This window comes from Callospermophilus lateralis, chromosome 16 (genome assembly GCF_048772815.1).
Source record: "Callospermophilus lateralis isolate mCalLat2 chromosome 16, mCalLat2.hap1, whole genome shotgun sequence".
Classification (NCBI taxonomy): domain Eukaryota; kingdom Metazoa; phylum Chordata; class Mammalia; order Rodentia; family Sciuridae; genus Callospermophilus; species Callospermophilus lateralis.
In genome coordinates, this window is record NC_135320.1 from 31,549,481 (window position 1) to 31,571,273 (window position 21,793).

The window sequence follows — 21,793 nt, forward strand, 5'->3', positions numbered from 1 at the left end:
AAAATAAAAATTTTGAGGGGCTGGGGACGTGGCTCAAACGGTAGTGTGCTCACCTGGCATGCGTGCGGCCCGGGTTTGATCCTCAGCACCACATACAAACAAAGATGTTGTGTCCGCCGAAAACTAAAAAAATAAATATTAAAAATTATCTCTCTCTCTCTCTCTCTAAAAAAAATAAAATAAATAAAAATTTTGATTTTTAAATCATGTGAATGTCTTATCTATTTACAAAAATTTTTTAAGTTCAAAATTAAGGAGACTGGGCTGGGGTTGTGCCTCAGTGGTAGAACGCTCGCCAAGCATGAATGAGGCACTGGGTGTGATCCTCAGCACCACATAAAAATAAATAAATATAAATTAAGGCATTGTGTTCACCTACAACTCAAAAAGTATATATTAAAATAAAAAAACTTAAGGAGCCTGGGATGGTGCCCATGCCTGTAATCCCAGGGAATGGAGTTCAAGGCCAGCCTCAGCAATTTAACAAAACCCTCAGCAATTTAGCAAAATCGGGTTTCAAAATAAAAAATAAAAACAAATAACAGGACTGTGCAATGGCATTTTTGTGTAATATTCATGGTTCTGTAGTTCTGTCCCACAGTCGGGCAAATTACTTTTTTCTCTCTGTGCTTTAATTTTTTCATGTATAAAAAAAGATGATAATAAACTCTACCATAAAGTATTTAGAACAAGGCCTGAAACAAATATATTGCTTTTTGATGGTAATATTTTAGGGTATTTAAGCTTTCAAAATATCTATAGGCCTAATGCTGTGACATATGCCCTTAATCTCAGAGACCCAGAAGGCTGAAGCAGAAGGATCTCAAGTTTGTATCCAGCCTTTGCGATTTAGTAAGGTCCTAAGCAATTTAGCAAGATCCTGCCTCAAAAAACAAAACAAACAAACAAACAAACAAAATAATTAAAAAAGTGTGTGTATGGGGGCGGGGAGGCTGAGGATGTAGCTCAGTGGCAAAGCTCCCCTGGGTTATCATAAACAAATAAAAAATAAAATTTAATTTTTTTTAAAGAGAGAGAGAGAAGAGAGGAGAGAGGAGAGAGAATTTTTTAATATTTATTTTTCAGTTTTCAGTGGACACAACATCTTTATTTTATTTATTTTTTTTATGTGGTGCTAAGGATCGAACCCAGCGTCCAGCGTATGCCAGGCGAGCGCATTACCACTTGAGCCACATCCTCAGTCCCCAAAAATAAAATTTAAAAAGTAAACCTTAAGGGCTGGGGGTATGACTCAGTGGTACAGTACTTGTCTAGCATTTGCAAGTCCCTGGGTTTGATCTCCAGCACTGCAGAAAACCAAAAATAAATATTACCCAATTTTCAGAAAGTACCTCAGTAATATCAATCTTACAATTAATGAAAAAGATGCCACTATATTTGTACCAGATACTGTTCTAAGTACTTATTGTGAAATATATATGTAGTCCAGCATGGTGGCATATGCCTGTAATTCCAACGACTAGGGAGGTTGAGACAAGAATATTCTAAGTTGGAGGATAGCCTCAGCAATTCAGTGAGGCCCTAAGCAATTTAAAAAGACGCTCTTTCAAAAAATGACAAGGACTGGGGATGTGGCTCAGTGGTTAAATACCCTTGGGTTCAATCCCTGATTACAATAAAAAAAAAAGAAGGAGAAGGAGAAGGAGAAGGAGGAGGAGGAGGAGGAGGAGGAGGAGGAAAAGAAGATAGGAGTTAGATTCCTCAATTGTAAACTCCTGTAGACTTGTTGTTGTTGTTGTTGTTGTTGTTGTTTTGGTGCTGGGGATTGAGCCTGGAGGCTGTTTACCACTGAGCCACATCCTCAGACCTTGTCATTTAGTTTGAGATAGGATCTCACTCAGTTCCTGTGTCTGGTCTTGAACTCCTTGATCCTCCGGCCTCAATCTCCCAGTGGCTGGGATTACAGTCACGTGCCACAAGGCCCAGTTTTGGTTGTTGTTTTTGTTTACTATTTGCAGTGCTGGGGATTTTGAACCCTGTGTCTCCAAACCCTGCTAGGCGAGTGTTCTACCACTGAGCTGCATCCTTGGGCCCCACAGAATTTTTAAATACAACAGTTTTAGGAGCTGCAAGCCAAATTATCACATTAGGCAGCATTGTAAGGTTAACACTTTGCTTATAAAACTCTAATGTCTGAGTGGTGTGGAAAGGGATGGAAAGAAAGTTGAATGCAATTTGGGCTTTGCTCTACAGTGCCTAGTGTTTAAAAACAGCAGGGTGCAGCTCAGTGGGGGGGCTCCTGCTTAGCATGCACAAGGCCCCAGGTTTAACCCCCCACACAATACTACAACAACAACAAAAATAGCAGGAAAACAACTTTACTTAAAAAGGACAGAAAAATTATTTCTAATTTAAAGAGAATCTCAAGGATGAAAAACTTCAACAAAATTCACTCTTAGTGAATATACATATACTGTTTCTGCTCTGAGAGCTGGGTACCTCAAAGGGAAGATAGACCATTCCAATTCTTGTTTTAAATTTTTCAGCTATAAGAACTCACAAGAACGATGTTGTTTTTTTCCACTGAGGATGCTTTTATCAATAAGATATTGTTCTCCTTGAGGACTACATGAAATAATCCTGAAATTAAAGACTTCACAACAAGAGCTTCCTAGACCAGATTTGGAGCTCTTACTTAGAATTTATTCCTCTTTACTGTTCTAGGTGGCCTTGTTAAATAAACCAAAGGATGCAGGTGACAGTATCTGAACAAACACAGTTATTTTTCCTTCAAAAGTGTGTGCAGCCCTCCTCTTATCCAGTTGCTCGGTCTTTCACCTAGTTTGGTCTGGTACAGAAATTAACTTCATTTTACAGCTCATCACACTCAGCATATGCTCCGACAAATGGATTCCTGTGTCCAGAGACCAGTAAAATCCTCTCCTCCCTTGGGGATTCGGCTATAGCATTTGTTCTAGGACATTAATGGATGTCCTAACCAGTCCATGTTTTCTAAAGCAATGACACCTCAAGGTCATACTCTTAAAATAAGACTTGTTCAATATAATGACTGCATAAAAATCATACATCTGCAGCACACAGACGTTCCTGGTGATGTGTACCATTTGTGTTGCTTCTTTTCCCAACATGGAATGTAATGGGCATGCTTATTCTAGGAGGCATTTTAAAAATCAACAAATCAATTTCTAGTAAGAAGCCTTTTGCATGAGTTAGGGCAAGTGTTCAATCAGTACCCAATGGTTGCTCAGAACATTGCAGGGAAAATGAAGCTTGAAATGAATTTGTATGGAAAAAATAGTCAAGATTGCATGTTCTCTCAAACATAAGCTCCAAGTAAACAAACAAACAAACAACAAAAACCACATTATTACCAAACTACTTCAGTCTATGGGTCACGACTTTCTGTCTTTTGCAGTGCTGGGGCATGGACCCAGGGTCTCACAAATGCTAGGTAAGTATTTTACCACTGAGACTAGTTTTGATAATGTTCTATCTTTATGCAACATATTATCATTTTGGGAAACGAGTGAATGATACATGAGAACTCTAATATTTTTTTAAACTTCTTGATAGGCTTAAAATATTTCGAAAATAAAAATTATTATTTTAAAACTCACACAATTTTTCAAAGCTTATAACAAAAATGACAGATCCTTCTCCTAGCCTTCCCCATTGTTGATTCATACACTCCTTAAGGAAATTATCAACAGTAGCTACTTCCAAATTTCTAAATAAAATGCATATACTGCCTCCAGGTGCAGTGGCTCATGCCTGTAATCCTAGCAGTTTGGGAAGCTGAGGCAGAAGGATTGCAAATTCAAAGCCAGCCTCAGCAACCTAGAGAGATCCTGTCTTTAAAAAGTATATATCTAAAAGGGCTGGAGATGTGGCTCTGTGGTTAAGCACCCTGGGTTCAATTCCCAGTACCAAACAACAACAACGACAAAAAAAGCATTCCCTCCCTCCCTCCCTCCCTCCCTCCCTCCCTCCCTTCCTTCCTTCCTTCCTTCTTTTTCCTAGTGAACTGTTATCTTATTGTGGAAATTCTACCATGCAGGTCCTACAAGTACAGATGAAGTCCCTCCCTCCATCCTTATAATATATTCATATTGTCCTTTCAGCTTAATCAGTATTACTAATTGTTTGTTATTTTGGCAGTAATATTATTTCCAGCTGAGCCAAATAAGTACAATAGCTACCCCTTATCTGTGCATGATACATACATGTATACACTATGGTTTCTCCTATGTGCCTTACAGGGTTGTCACATAGAACCAGAGTGATGAATTCTGTCCTTTCATTTTTAATACCCTGGTGCTGCCTTTGCATTACTACTCTTGCATTTTGAGGCAATCATTAAGGAAAATAAGGGTTATTTAAACACAAGCACTGTGGTATTATGATGTCAATCTGATAACAAAGATGGCTACTAAATGACTAAGGAGTATGTGGTGTGGATATGCTGATCAAAGTTATGATTCACATCCCAGGCATGATGGAGCAATATGCTGCCAGATTTTATTATGTTATTGAAAACGCTGTACTCATTACCTATTTTTGGAATTTCTTATTTAGTATTTTCAGACATCAGTTGACTGTGGGTGATGGAAACCTCAGAATATGAAATCATGGATAAGGAGCAACTATTGTAGTAGCCACAGTGTACTTTTCTAGTTGGTTTCTTGCTTGCTTAGTTGTTTTTTTGTTTGTTTGTTTGTTTGGGTTTTTTTTTTTTTTTTTTGTAGATGGACACAATATTTATTTATTTATTTATTTATTTTTATGTGGTGCTGAGAATCGAACCCAGTGCTCCACATGTGCCATGTGAGCGCTCTACCACTGAGCCCAACCCCAACCCCACCTGCTTAGTTTTCTGTGGGTTTCTTCCTCACTTCCCTCCTCCTCTTTTTGGGTACCCCCATCCTGCATGGGTTTGAACTGGCCACTCTAGTTTTGTGGGGGAGCCATCACCCTGTGACTTTTCCTGCCATTATTCTGTTACAGACATCTGTGGCATGCCCTCTGTTTCCTGGACTCTATGGCTTCCTTTTCTTGGGGGAGGGGGGGTGTGTGTTATTTTTAACATTTTTTTTTTTTTTTTTTTTTTTTTTAGTGAAACATCTTCCAGAAGCTTTCTAAGAAATGACCCACGAGGAAAAGGGGAGTTTGTAGTTGGAGGCTGGAGGTGGGGCAAAATGCCTGTTGTTTGGATATAAGGTCTCCTGCGTTGAAACTGATTTCCAGGCTGAGGATGTAACTCGGTGGTAGAGTGCTTGGGTAGCACGGAGGTCCTGGATTCAAGGGAAGGGTAGACACATGGGAAGGAAAAGGAAGGGAAAGGAAAAAGAAAAGGAGGAAGGAAGGGAATAAAGGATTTCTCCCTGATGTCAGGGATCACTTCTGCAAAAAGAAAAAAAAAAACCAGCAATAAATATCAGTGGCTCTAGTTCGTTCGTGTGCAGGTAGACAGCCCTGCATTAGACCCTTTCCTCAAAGGACTGGTCTCTAACTGCTGCCTGGGAGATCCCAAAAGTTAGCTGGGGAAACCAGCCCAGTCTCCGGAGCTAGGATGGCGACCGGGCATCAGGAGTGGATCTGGAAGCTCTAGCAAGCCCTGAGCGGTGAGGGGAGGGAGGAAGGAAATCCGTGTTCCCCCTCTATGTCCTGCAGCCCCCCTGCCCCTCTTTAGCCGGAGGTCCGAAGACGTGGAGTTAGTTAAGAGGAGAAAGAAGCGGGAGACTGCGGCACCCCGTGTTTAGCAACTTGGGGCCACCGCTAACTGGTCCATCGTCGCAACCCCTTGCCATGCCGACGTATGTCTGAGACAGGGTCGGGCCCGGACCCTGCATCCCAACTGGAGAGACGACTGTTCATAAACTGCACCTGAGCCCCGCCTGAACCTCTTTGCCTCCTTAACTCCCACCCCAGCCCGGAGCCCAGTTCCTCTGCCACTTGGGTCTTAACCAACCGGTAACCTCGGACACTGAAGAAATCCGGATCATGCTTCACCCAGGGAAGCTCAGAATAATTGTCCGGGTTGGGGTAGGGCGAGAAATGCAACGGAATAAATTTTAAAAAGAATAACAGTAGCCGCTGTTGGTGTCTCTGCCATTGGGCTGTCAGCGCACCGCGACCCACACCTTTCTATCCCTTACCGGTTCGTCCCATCAGTTTACGTCTAGAAATTTATTTGAACGAAAAACAATCGCGGGGCGGGAGGCGGGGGTTGGGGATGTGGCTCAAGCGGTAGCGCGCTCCCCTGGCATGGGTGCGCCCCGGGTTGGATCCTCAGCACCACATACAGACAAAGATGTTGTGTCCGCCGAAAACTAAAATGTAAATAAAATATTTAAAAAACATAGAAAAACAATCGGATGCTTAGCACAGCCATTTGTAATACTGAGAAATTGTAAGCTACCACAATGACTATCAATAGGCAATTGCTCGTAAATCACTGTGATCCTATAAGTGAAAATGCGCACGTCTATAGTCATTTTACCGGAGAATACTTAAGATCTACAGAAAATGTTCAAGGATCCATTAAATTTCTGGTTTAACAAATCGAAAACAAAAACAAACACTAAAAAAAAAAAAAAAAAAAAAAAGTAGATCTAAAGTGGACGGAGAGAAAGTGGCAGTGATTATCCCCTTTTTTTCCTCAATGTTATTTTTACAAGGATAAAAGGCAAAAGGTTATTTTAAATATCCCGAATCTCTCTCGCCTCCTTAGAGTTTGTCGGGTTAGAGGCGACTCCGGGGGTTTGCAGCAAGAGCGCTAGCCGCTGTGGAGTTCCGCGGGTGCCGGGCGCCCGAGCGCCTAGGGACCGCGACTAGCAGCGGAGCTGGTCCCGCAGGGGCCAGGGCGTGGTTGGCAGATCCTTGCCTTTTGCTGGGGTGTGGGGACAGCTGGAGACGAGGTGGGTTGGGGGCGTAGGCCGGGACCTACGCACCTGCACCTGATCTCTTCCAACGACCCCCTGGTGCCTCTCAAAGCGACCGGCGAACCCTGCAGGCGGTGCCTGTCCCACAGTGTGTTGGATTCGGGAATCGATTCGAAACTACAAGGCCAATCAAATGTCCTCGATTTAGAGCTCTGTTTAGGCCTGAAAGTCTTCAAATGGCCTCTTAAGTCCCTAAGGGACCTCAGCCAGGTGACATTTTGCGTCCCAGCCCTAGAAATCTTTCTGAAGCTATGATTGTGCGTGGGAGAGGGCTGCGCCTGGACATCCGCTCACCGGGTAGTGCTGGTGACAAGGGACGTTGTTTGAACAGAGACTGGATCGACTTCTACTTGAGACCAGGGAACTAGGGTGAAATGAACCCGAGGTGGCCGCTGGCTCCTTGGGGACATAGTCGGGAGAAGCTGTGCTGGCCATCTGCTGGCCCCGCTTTGGGGACATCTGCTTGGAGGTTCCTAAAAGCTGTAATAATTTTCCTCAGAATCTGCCATCTTCCCCTCCCCGCACATCAAGCAGGACACCCTGTTCTGGATTGCTCTGCTGGAGGTTAAGGATAAACAGGAAAACAAACAAAAATAAATAAAAATAAAACACCCGCCTTTCTGAAGTTTTCTAATTCACATGCTGATAAAAGGGGCCAAAAAGGAATGTCTCATAATAGCAAACATGGACTCTAGGTGGGACCCATCCTGCATATTTTGTGCATAAAAGCCCCAGAGATGATAATAAAATTTGCCTTCTTATTTTGATTCATTAGGAAACTGAGGCTGATTGGGGTAACAGGACAGGCTCAGGTGATAATAGCTGCAGTAGTTAAAGACAGCCCTGAAATAATTTAAATATGGCCTGATGATGTTTCTTAGGAAGGTTTCCCATCTGAATTCCTTTTGCCTAGGTACTAATGCCTGGGAAATTGTAGTTTTTACTATCTGTCTTGAGTGAAGAACTATATATAATTCCTTATAAATATGTATCTGCTGAGCAAAGAACAATAGAAAGAGGAAAGAAGAAAGGTGCTATAAATGTTCATCTACTGGGCTGGGGACATAGCTCAATTGGTAGGGTGCTTGCCTCACATGCACAGGCCCTAGGTTCAATCCCAGTGCCAAAAAAAAAGTACATCTACTGTACAGGGATTTGGGGTGTTGTTGTTGTTTTGGTAGCAGGCATTAAGCCCAGGGTCACTTAACCCCTGAGCCACATCCCTAGACTGCGTTTTTTAATATTTTATTTTTGAGATTGTCTTGCCAAGTCCTTAGAACCTTGCTGAAGTTGCTGAGGTTGGTCTCAAACTTGTTATCCTCCTGCCTAAATCCCCCAAATTGCTGGGATTCCATCATGCCTAACTGGGTTCTTTTTCTTTGCTTTGCTCTTTCTTTCTTTCTTTCTTTTTTTTTTTTTTTTGTACTAGGGTTTGAACTCAGGGGCACTCAACCATTGAGCCACATCCCCAGCCTTATTTTGTATTTTATCTAGAGACAGGATCTCACTGAGTTGCTTATTGCCTTGCTTTTGCTGAGGCTGGCTTTGAACTCGAGATCCTCCTGCCTCAGCCTCCTTCTGCCACAGCCTCCCCATCCGCTGGGATGATAGGGGTGCACCACCCTGATGGGCTGGCAGGATTCTTTTTGACTTTGCATTGTTTTCTGAGGTTTTTTTCAGTGTTCATGCAGGAAGTTCTTAAAAATGTCTATGGAAAGAATGTCAGAAAAACTTCAATTTTAATAACCACCCATACTCTGTTGTATCAATTGTATAAATATACAAGTCTTAACTGCTGAATTTGTAGGTTACCAGCTTTCACTGTCAAAAAGAGTGCTGCTCAGAACATACATTTTTTTTTTTTTTAATATTTATTTTTTAGTTTTTCGGTGGACACAACACCTTTGTTTGTATGTGGTGCTGAGGATCGAACCCGGGCCGCACACATGCCAGGCGAGCGTGCTACCGCTTGAGCCACATCCCCAGCCCCCAGAACATACATTTATAAGTTCATAAATATTTGCATTTTTGACTCTCCTTCCAAATGATTCCTAGAGGCAGGCAGGGTGGTACACATCTGTAATCCCAATGGCTTGGGAGGATGAGGCAGGAAGATTGCAAGTTCAAGGCCGAGCTCAGCAATTTAATAAGATCCTGCTTCAAAATTTAAAATAATAAATATAAAAAGGACTGAAGATGTAGTGCATTGGTAGAACACCCCTGGGTTCAATACCCAGTATTAAAAAAAAAAAAAAAAAGAAAGAAAGAAAAGAAATGATTCCTAGAACTATACTTACAAGTTTAAAGACTATAGATCTTTTGATTGGCAGTGCTTACTTCCTTACTAAAATGGTTGTGCCAATCTATAGATCTCACAGAATGAGTATACTCGCTTCCTTTCATTACTGATGAGGTTGAGAATTCACTGTGAAGGCATGAAAGTAACAAGGTCATTATACAGCTAGATGGTGGTCAGATGGGGTACTTGGGGGGGGGCGGTACAAGGGATTTAACAATTCAGGGGCAATATACCACAGAGCTTCATCCTCAGTCTTTTTTATTTTTTATTTTCGGACAGGATCTCATCAGATTGCTTGGGGCCTCACTAAATTGCTGATGCTGGTCTTGAACTTGCAATCCTCCTGCCTCAGCCTCTGGAGCTGCTGGAATTATAGACATACACCACCACAGTCAGCCCAGATGGGGCATTATTTGGGTGGTGGGTTGCTAGGGCTTGAACTTCTCCATGCACTCTACCTACCACTGAGCTACACCCCCAGCTCATCACCTTCTTTAATTGTACTGGAAACCTGCTGTGTGTGGCCATGTCCCCAATTTTACATATAAGGGAACTGATACCCAGCACTATGCATGTTGTTGAGCAGATGAATGTGTTCCCCTCTTGCTTCCCATCCCCCACCCCCACTCCCATACTCAAAACCTGGTAAATCCCTGGGGTGGTCATCTCTGTGTGCTGCTAGCACAAGGCATAAGGACATCATTAGGTTGTCTTTCCCATTCTTGTCTTTGCACAAGCTCTGTTTTCTCATTTGTTCTTCTGCTTTGTGCTCTTGATTTCCCCCTTTTTTAATACTTATTTTTTAGTTGTAGTTGGATACAATACTTTTATTTTATTCATTTATATGTGGTGCTGAGGATCAAATCCAGGACCTTGCACATGCCAGGTAAGCACTCTACCGCTGAGCCACAACCCCAGTTCCTGTTTTCCCCCTCTTTGGGCTGTCACTTCAGGCTGCCAGACACTGGCTTATATATAGTAGGTGACTTAATAAACATTTGTTAAGTCATAAATGCTATAACAATAAAAAGGAGGACAAATCTCATCTCTTATACACTCATTCATTCATTTATTCACATAACAAATGTTTATTAAGTCATCTATTATATATAAGCCAGTATGCTTGCTGGAGAAACAGGAGGAAATGATATTGACCTCACTAGCATTTATGAGGCCCTGGGTTCAATCCCCAGCACTGCAAAAAAGACAAAGAAAACGAAATAACATTGATATTAACATCTATTGAATATGTGCTGAATAACAGGCTCTGTCTTAAGGACTAAAATTACTATGTGTGATCTTACTTAATCCTATCATAACTCAATCAGATAAGTACTATTACTTCCCCAATTTTACATATAAGGGAACTGATACCCACAGAAGGTAAAATTTTCACACCTTTATTATTATTTTTTTTTTGTGGAAGGGGTATCAGGGATTGAATTCAGGAGCCTTGACCATTGGGCCACATCCCCAGCCCTATTTTGTATTTTATTTAAAGACAGGGTCTCACTGAATTGCTTAGTGCCTCATCATTGCTGAGGCTGGCTTTGAACTCCCAAGCCTCTGGGATTATAAGTGTACACCACTGCACCTGGCAGTTTACATAACTTGGTAAATGGTGGAACCTAGATCCCATTCCAGGCAGTCAGCTCTCAAAGGTAGGTTCCAGAAGGGATCAACTAATGTTCTAGGCAGAAGAGGCATGATAAGTAAGTCACTGAGGAGAAAGCAAATTGGCTTGTTAAAGAAACTGTAAAAAAGCTTATATGGCCACAGCACAGAGTTCTAAGGGGATCATCTCTCAGGTGGAATTGAAGGAGGGTAAGTGATAACTGATTTGTGCTTAGAAAAGATGCATCTGTTTGGAAGAGAATGATCTGGAGAGGGGCAGGAATCAGTGCAATAGATATTATATTGGTTCAGGCAGATGAGGTGGGGCCTTAGCCTTGGAGAGGAAATGTATGAACAGGATGTGAAGGATGGCCACCAGCTTCCTAGGGCAGGAGATGGAGGTACCTTTCCTCAAATGGTAGCAGAGGGGGGAGAACTGATGGACACTCAGGCTTGTAGAAGATCTTGAGTTTAGTTTTGGATGTGTTTAAATCAGTTGCCTCTTAGACACAAGTAGGGATTCTAAGCAGAAGCTCAAATCAACATGTAGGAGTAATTAACTGGGCTTGTTGGTGCACACCTATAATCCCAGGATTGGGGAGGTTGAGGCAGAGGATCACAAGTTTCAGACCAGCCTTGGCAACTCAGAACATAATTTTGAAAAACTCTTTTGTGTGTGAGTGTGTGAGGTGCTGGAGATCAAACCCCAGAACATAATTTGGAAGGTTCAGGTAAGGGACCTTAAGGACCTCTCTATAGTTTTGTTTTTTGTTTTCAGATTTTCATATGACTGTCAACTGACAAAAAAGAGATTATTTCAAGAAGGAACATTTATACTTCTCTACGTTTTCTTTGCTCTTTTTTTATTTTTTTATTTTTATTTATTTTATTTTATTTTTTTAAAGAGAGAGTGGGAGAGAGACAGAGAGACAGAGAGAGAACTTTTTTTTTTTTTAATATTTATTTTTTAGTTATCGGCGGACACAACATCTTTGTTTGTATGTGGTGCTGAGGATCGAACCCAGGTCGCACGCATGCCAGGCGAGCGTGCTACCGCTTGAGCCACATCCCCAGCCCCTGCTCTTTTTTTAAAATAGTCTTTTAGATGTCGATGGACCTCAATTTTATTCATTTATTTATATATGGTGCTGAAGATCGAAACCAGGGCCTCACACATGCTAGGCAAGCACTCTACCACTGAGCCACAACCCCAGCCCCATGTTTTCTTTACTCTTTTTTTCCCCACCATTTCTGCATTGCTATGTTTAGTTTATATTATTATTATTATCATTATTATTATTACTATTATTTGTTCACAAACAGGGTACTAACGTGCTGTGCAGGCTGGTCTCAAACTCATGGGCTAAAGTGATCTTCCTGCTTCAGCCTCCTGAGTTGCTGGAACTTCAGGCCTGTACACCATACCTACAATTGAACAATTTACTTAATTTGTGTGTGTGTGTATGTGTGTGGGCCCGGCAGGGGTAACAGGGTACCAGGGATTAAGTCCAGGCCCTTGAGCACATAATACTAAGCTACAACCAACCTTTTTTTATTTTATTCTGAGACAGGGTCTACATTAACTTGCCAAGGCTAGCCTTGAACTTGCCATCCTCTTGCCTCAGCCTCCAATAGCTGGGATTACAGGAGTTGTACTACCATGCCTGACATAACTGAATATTTAAAAATCTCCTTAGCCAGGCATGGTGGTACATGCCTGTAATTCCAGTGACCTGGGAGGCTGAGGCAAGAGGATGTCAGTTCAAGGCCAGACTCAACAACTTAGAGAGGCCCTAAATAACTGAGCAAAATAAAAAATAAAAAGGGTTGGGGATGTGGCTCAGTGCTTAAGTGCCCTTGGATTCAATCCCCAGTACAAAAAAATTAAAATAAAGGGGCTGGGATTGTGGCTTAGTAGTAGAGCGCTCACCTAGCATGTGCAAGATGCTGGGTTCAATCCTCAGCATCACATAAGAATAAATAAATAAAATAAAGGTAAAAAAAATAAAAATTAAATTTAAATTTAAAAAATTTCCTTAGAATTTCACTTACAGAAATGGTGAGTCGAGTTTTGAACCCTAGTCTTCAGAAAATACCGCAGTGGATAGTTTCAGTTCTTTCCCTAGATTTATGAATGACTAGTCTTTTTCTTTGGGAGGAGGCGGATAGTGGGGATTGAACTCAGGGTCACTCGATCACTGAGCCACATCCCCATCCCTATTTTGTATTTTATTTAGATTCAGGGTCTCATTGAGTTGCTTAGCAGCTTGCTTTTTGCTGAGGCTGCCTTTGAACTCAAGATCCTCCTGCCTCAGCCTCCCAAACTGCTGGGATTACAGGTGTGCACCACTGCTCCCGGCCATGAATGACTAGATCTTTTTAGGCAGTATATTTTCCTCAACAAAATTTATTCTGCCAACATTCATTGGGTTCCTGCTGTGCAAGACACACAACCACTGAGATGATCCGAATTAGGCATTCAGTGATTTTTTTTAAATGAGAAAAGAACAAGAAGGTGGCACACAGTGGTGCACATCTGTGATCCCAGCAAATCAGGAGGTGGAAGCAGGAGGATGGCGAGTTATGGCACTTGCAGGTAAATGGATGGAGTTGGAGAATATCATGCTAAGCATGATATTATGATATCAATCCCCCAAAACCAAAGGCTGAATGTTTTCTCTGATAAATTGATGCTAATCTATAATGTGTGTGAGGAGGCGGGGTGGAATGAGTAGAGGAACTTTGGATGGGGCAAAAGGGAGATGGGGAGGGCAAAAGAGCAGGAAAGAGACAGTGGAATGAGATGAACATTAATACCCTTACATGTATGATTGCACGAATGGTGTGACCCTACTTTGGGTACAACCAGAGAAGTCAAAAATTGTGCTCCATTTGTGTACAATGAATCAAAGAGCATTCTGCTGTCATGTACAAGTGATTAGGACAAACAAATAAATAAATAAAAACCAGCCTCAGCAGCTTAATGAGACCCCGTCTAGAAAATAAAAATAAATAAATAAATAAAGCCTGGGAATGCAGCTCAGTGGTAGAGAAGGTCAGGAGGGAGGAATGGAAGAGGAGAAGGAAAGGACCAGAAGATGATTCTCCTCGAGAACAAGACGATTCTTGTCATGACAGAATCTGCAATTTGGTGAAGAGCTACTTTAAGATACTAACAGATGTTCCTTCTCTTTCAGTAAAATGATAATATGTTTATTCCCTAAGAATGTGATTGAAAAAAATCAGTCTTTGTGCACTCTGGGTCAAATAGGCATGCAAATATAAAATGCTTTATGTGAGACAGATTACTTAGGAGCATAAAGACAGTGAATTTGTGTTTGAAATGAGAAACTGAACTTGCCCTGCATGAAAGCATGCAAGCCGATTTCAGCCTATCTGCTTTTTAGCCATTTATCAACCAATCATTAAGTGAGTTAACTCTACACTCAGGGAATGCTGATGGCAGCATTAGCCATAAATAAATAAGCTAATACGTACAACAGCTAAATGAATAGACTTTTCCTTGGTGTTTTATGGCCTGAAAAGAACGCAGCTTTTCATTAAAGGAATCATTTGAAAATGTGGAAACTGATACTGCCCCAGCTCAGCGCTCTCTGCTCATTGATAATGGGCTCTGGATTCGTGGTGGGGGTGGGAGACTGATGTCCATTTACTTTAGCAAAGATTGTTATTGAATGAAACCTTTAATGGGGGCGTTTATGATTCCACTCAGCTAAGAGCTCGCGGCTGCCTTAGAATAGTCTTTCCCTCCACCTTGACAGCTCTTAGAGAATCAATACAGGTAATATGTCAGTTGGTGGTCAGCAGTCCTGTAAGTAGAGAGGTACAACTGAAATGAAAACTGACAGGTAGCCACTTAGAGAGAGGGTCTGGGGTAAACACTTTGAAAAGTGAGGCTTCTCTCGGGAGTGAGGGAGTGTCCCACCCTCAGACTGCAGTTGGTGCTGGGATCAGAGGAAGAGATCAGGAACAAAGACTAGATAGCAGCTTCATCATTCAGAGCTTAGGGAACATTTTACATAAGGAGGTGCCTTTGGAGTCCACAAGTCATAAGGTTTGTCCACTTGTAGCATCTGTCAGTAGTCACACTTTTTATTTATTTTTTTAAAATTTTGATTGTTGGTTGTTCAAAACATTACATAGTTCTTGACATATCATATTTCACACTTTGATTCAAGTGGGTTATGAACTCCCATTTTTACCCCGTATACAGATTGCAGAATCACATCAGTTGCACATCCATTGATTTACATATTGCCATACTAGTGTCTGTTGTATTCTGCTGCCTTTCCTATCCTCTACTATCCCCCCTCCCCTCCCCTCCCCTCCCCTCTTGTCTCTCTACCCCCTCTACTGTAATTCATTTCTTTCCCTTGTATTATTTTTCCCTTTCCCCTCACTTCCTCTTGTATGTAATTTTGTTTACCCTGAGGGTCTCCTTTCATTTCCATGCAATTTCCCTTCTCTCTCCCTTTCCCTCCCACCTCTCAACCCTGTTTAATGTTAATCTTCTTCTCATGCTCTTCGTCCCTACTTTGTTCTTAGTTACTCTCCTTATATCAAAGAAGACATTTGGCATTTGTTTTTTAGGGATTGGCTAGCTTCACTTAGCATAATCTGCTCTAATGCCATCCATTTCCCTGCAAATTCTATGATTTTGTCATTTTTTAATGCAGAGTAATACTCCATTGTGTATAAATGTCACATTTTTTTTTTATCCATTCGTCTATTGAAGGGCATCTAGTTTGGTTCCACAGTCTTGCTATTGTGAATTGTGCTGCTATGTACATCAATGTAGCAGTGTCCCTGTAGCATGCTCTTTTTAGGTCTTTAGGGAATAGACCGAGAAGGGGAATAGCTGGGTCAAATGGTGGTTCCATTCCCAGCTTTCCAAGAAATCTCCATACTGCTTTCCAAATTGGCTGCACCAATTTGCAGTCCCACCAGCAATGTACAAGTGTACCCTTTTCCCCACATCCTCCCCAGCACTTATTGTTGTTTGACTTCCTAATGGCTGCCAATCTTACTGGAGTGAGATGGTATCTTAGGGTGGTTTTGATTTGCATTTCTCTAACTGCTAGAGATGGTGAGCATTTTTTCATGTACTTGTTGATTGATTGTATGTCCTCCTCTGAGAAGTGCCTGTTCAGGTCCTTGGCCCATTTGTTGATTGGGTTATTTGTTATCTTATTGTCTAATTTTTTGAGTTCTTTGTATACTCTGGATATTAGGGCTCTATCTGAAGTGTGGGGAGTAAAGATTTGTTCCCAGGATGTAGGCTCCCTATTTACCTCTCTTGTTGTTTCTTTTGCTGAGAAAAAACTTTTTAGTTTGAGTAATATCCATTTGTTGATTCTAGTTATTAACTCTTGTGCTATGGGTGTCCTATTGAGGAATTTGGAGCCCGACCCCACAGTATGTAGATCGTAGCCAACTTTTTCTTCTATCAGACGCCATGTCTCTGATTTGATATCAAGCTCCTTCATCCCTTTTGAGTTAACTTTTGTGCATGGCGAGAGAAAGGGATTCAGTTTCATTTTGTTGCATATGGATTTCCAGTTTTCCCAGCACCATTTGTTAGTAGTCGCACTTTAAAAAAATATATTTAAAAGAAAAAAATATATTTTTTTGCAGTACTAGAGATTGAACTCAGGATGGTTCTATCACTGAGCTACATTCTAGCTCTTCCTTTTCCTTTCCTTTTTTTGGGGGGGAGGGTGCAGAGGGGTAGCGGGTGTTGAACTCAGGGGCACTCAATCACTGAGCCACATCCTCAGCCTTATTTTGTATTTTATTTAGAGACAGGGTCTCACTGAGTTGCTTAGCACCTTGCCGTTGCTGAGGGTGGCTTTGAACTTGCGATCCTCCTACCTCTGCCTCCAGAGCCGCTGGGATTACAGAAGTACGCCACCACGCCCAACACTTTTCATTCAGTTGCTGAGACTCAAACTCCTGCCTCAGTCTCCTGAGTAGCTGGGATTACAGGCATGAGCCATCTCACCTGATTCAAAGACATTTTTTTAAAAACTGCAGTAAAATACACAAAACAAAAAGTTACCACCTGAACTTATCAAATTAACAGTTTGGTGGCATGAAGCACATTCACATTGTTGTGCAGTCATCTCTACCATCCATGGCCAAAACTCTTGTCATCTTGGAAAACCTAAGTTCTTTCTTTTTTTTCCTCCATACTGGGAATTTAACGCAAGGGGCTTAACCACTGAGCCACATGCCCACACTTTTATTTTCATTTTTTTTATTTTGAGACAGGGTCTCACTAAGTTGCTTAGGGCTTCACTAGGCTGCTGAGGCTGGTCTCAAACTTGCAATCCTCCTGCCTGAGCCTCCCAGGTCTCTGGGATTATGTGCATGCTATCCTAGGAAGACTGAAACTCTTGTACCATTGAACAATAACTCCCTACAACCTCTGCAGCCACCATCCTACTTTCTGTGAATTTGACTACTCTAGGTACCTCATGTTAGTGGACCCATATAGTATTTATCCTTTTGTGACAGGCTTATATCATTTGGCATAATCTTCTCAAGTTTCATCCATGTAGCAAGTATCAAATTTCTTTCCTTGAAAGCTTTTTTAATGAAAACATATTTTTTTAACTTTTTGCTTTGATGTTTATTTTTTGAGTTGGGTTTGCTATGTTGCCCAGGCTGACCTCAAACTCCTGATCTCAGGTGACCCTGCTGCCGTAGCCTTTTGAGTAGCTAGGACTAATGGATAGATATCTTTACATCGACACATAGTAACTGTACATATTGATGGGACACAGTGTGGTGTTTCAGTTTATGAAAATAATAGGAAATTTCCTTCCTTTTTAAGGCTGAACAATATTTGATTGTATGTATATATATATTTATTTATTTATTCATCCATTGATGGGAATTTGGGTTGCTTGTGCCTTTTAGCTCTTGTATCATCTCTGATTTTGGACCTCAAACTCACTAACTCATCTTTTTTCTTAAACAGCTGTTTCATGAACTATACAGAGATGTAAAAACCCTTCCTGAGAAACTTTAAAAAGCAATACTTAAGCTCAGCGCACCCCAAATCTCCTCACCTTTGTCCTTCAGTATATGTTATAACAGTACAAAATACTATTTTTAATGATAATCAGTAGCTGGGTATGGTGGGATACAAAATCCCAGTAGCTTAGCAGGCCGAGGCAGCAGGATCGCAAGTTGGAGGTCAGACTCAAGCGATTTAGGGACGGACTCAGTAGCTTCGTGAGATCCTGTCTCAAAATTAAAAATAAAAAGGTTTTGGGATGTAGCTCAGTGGTAAAGCACTCCTGGGTTTAATCCCTAACACCAATAATAATAACAATAATAATAATAATAATAATAAATATTATTATTATTATTATTATTATACCCAAACTTCTGACCCTAAGAATCTTCTGGTCACTACCTATAATTTCAGATTCTCAATAAATAAACTTTAAATCTCAAAAATAGATAGATAAACAAACAAATAAATAAATAAACTTTAAATCACAAACAAACAAACAAACAAACAAACCAGATTCTCAGATCCTCACTCTACCATGACTGAGAATCAGTGGTTGCAAAGAACATCCTAGGAGCCTGGGTTGGGCTTTAATAGGCCCTGCAGTTTATTTTTAGCTTCAGGGAAATTTGAGAAAGACTTCAATTTTATAGGGGCTCCTTATTACTACCAATAAGACCCGTCTGAAGTTAAAACATTACTTTTTTTTTTTTTTTTTTTTTTTTGCTACTAGAGATCTACTCCAGGGCATTTTACCACTGAGCTACATCCCCAGTCTTTTATACTTTTTATTTTGAGACAGGGTCTCACTAAATTGCTGACACTGGCCTCAAACTTGGAATCCTCCTCTCTTAGCCTCCTAAGACTCTGGGATTACGGGTGTGTGCCGCTGTGCCAGGCAAAACATTATATCAGCACTGTGTGGAGGCAGGAGTAGTTCTATAAGAAGATATTGTAGAATCATGGTACCTAGTCTCTACTGAAAGAATTCAACGTACAAATTTGTTCTCCTGAACTTTGTTCATAACAAAGTTATGCAATTACTGCCCCGATACAAGACAAGAAATTCTGAAAGCACTTACAACCTACCATGTCAAAACTGGACCCCCGGTAGTAGATGGTCTAGGATGGTACTCGCGATCTCAGCTCTATTATACTATGAATGGCAGCTCCTCCCAATCTTTCCTGTATTTTGCCTGTGTAAAAAACTAAGCTGACTTTATGGCCACAACACTGAGCCTACCGCAGGCCCACTGGGGTCCCAGGCATCTGTCTACTTTGACAGTTTTGTTTGCTGTGCAACTGACAACTTCCCCAGGTCCTAGGACACCCTGAGGGCCCATTAAGTGCTCCATCAATATCACTGATGCCACTCTACTTCGAGCCTCATTTTTCCAGGGTTTCAAATGTCCCTTTTTATACATTTTTTGTTTAACTCTAAGGAATGAACAATCATTTAGCAGATAGAATCAGGTGGGGCAAAGAAGTATGAGCAGAGAAACTAACAGTAGTTTCCATAACAAGGCTCCGTAGCTGCGGAGTTCCTTATTTACAACAGTAAAATGACCAGATGTATTCTATGCTTTTCCACTAACCCCAGTAAGCAAGTATATTGCTCTGCCTGCAATCTACATGCTAATGCTTTCTCCTAATATATGGCTTTGTGATTTTGCCATGCTACTAACTTTCATTCACTGCTGTTTCAGGAACTGGGTGAAATCAAATAAAGTAATGGTTCCTGAACTCATTATGGACTGCTGAGCTCCACTTCCCCAAAATTTTGTATTCAGTAAAAAAAAAATGGGTCAAGAGAATTTTCCTTTTGGGGGTACTGGGGATTAAACCCAGGAGCACTCTACCATTGAACTACATTCTCTGCCCTAATTTTCAATTTTGAAAGAAGGTCTCACTAATTGCCCAAGCTGGTCTGGAACTTTCAATCCTCCTGCCTCAGCCTCCTGAGTTGCTGGGATTACAGATGTGTGCCTCTATACTTGGCTACCTTTTATGGTAACAGTTAAAGAGAAGGAAATATTTATTAAACATCACCCAGTATACACAGTCTCATTTAATTCTCATAATACCCTACAAAATAATTATTGCCTTATTTTATGGATGAAGATTTAAGATCTCAGAAATTAAATGACTTGATCAACTTTATACAATGAGGAAATGGTGGGCAACTCCAAATTCTATATTTTTATATAGTTTGGTGCTTATAACACTTTTTAGTCATTACAATTATATTAGTTCAGAGTTTTAATCCCATTCTTCTTTCTTTTTTTAAAATTTTTTTTAGTTGTTGATAGACTTTTATTTTATTCATTTATTTATATGCGATGCTGAGACTTGAATCCAGTGAGTCACACATGCGAGGCAAGCGCTCTACCACTAAGCCACAACCACAGCCCCATCTCAATTCTACTTTCTATGAAGTGGTTTGTCTTCTACTTTTTATTATTGCTACGAGCTGGTTCAAATCATATTTAGAGAGGTGACATACACAGAAATAAACATAAAAAAGCTTCAGATTAATTATCAAGAAAGATATTATGACTTTATTTCCAAAACCAAAAACTGAGATATGTAACCAGATAAATATATTCAAAACTTTTCAAACAGATCAGATTGAATGAAGCGATTCTCAGAAATTTCCAGTATGGCCAGGAGTGGCGGTGCATGCCTGTAATCCCAGCAGCTCAGGAGGTTGAGGCAGAAGGATGGCAAGTTCAAAGCCAGCCTTAGCAACAGTGAGGCCCTAAGCAACTCAGTGAGATCCTGTCTCTAAATAAAATACAAAATAGGACTGGGGATGTGGCTCAGTAGTCGAATGCCCTGGGCTCAATCAACCATACCAGAAAACAAAAATTTTTCCTGTGTGGTGTGCATATATTATTTGACATGAACATATTTGGGTGACTATTGGATAGCAAAATGAAACAAAGAAACAAAAACTCACCTGCATTTGCTGTTATTCAATTGCAAAAAAGAAAATAGTTTGATTTTTTTCAATGAATGAAAAAATGGGGGTCATACTAGTTTCTGGGGACTTATTCTACTATTCAATTTAAAAACAATATTCAAAGGCTGTGGTTATGGCTCAGTGATAGAGTGCTTGCCTTGCATGCGTGAGGCACTGGGTTCGATCCTCAGCACCACATAAAAATAAATAAATAAAAAAAGTATTGTGTCCATCTACAACTTTAAATATTTTAAAAAACAAAAGGACAATATTCAAACCCCCTAAGCAATAAGAAGTGTTTTAAGTAATATATTTTGAACTTGCAGTGAAAGAAAGGCTGCCTAATTACATGATGAGCCCTCTCCCTCCCAATCTTTTCAAGACCATTGTTCTGACTTAATTAACATGAACTAAAATAGTCCAAAAACAACAGGGCACATTCCCATTAGGATAAATTACTCAGACCTAGTCAAGGCAGCAAAGAATTCCCTGGAGTAAAATCTGTCACTGCTTTTCCACCTGCATATATCTATTGCTCAAAGGACCCTGCTACTGCTGGGAGCCCCCCTCTGGAAGGCACATCTGTTCAATATTGAATTTGCACCACTCTGAGACAGTGGGCTATGCCTACAGGGAGAAGCAAACCCCTAAACCCCTAGGTGGTCAACAAAACCACCACCAGGGCTGGGACACATCCTTAGTAGCTCAGGTTGCTTGCAGAGCCTTTACCTTGTGTGAATATTTTTTTAAAATATTTAGTTATAGGTGGACACATATTTGTATGTGGTACTGGGGATCGAACCCAGTGCCTCACGCATGTAGGCGAGCACTCTACCTCTGAGCCACAGCCCCAACCCTTGTGTGAATATTTTATGATGGTGGAATGTGATGCTCATTATTATCCAAAGTACAGGTGTGAAGACACGAATTGGTGTGAATATACTTTGTACACA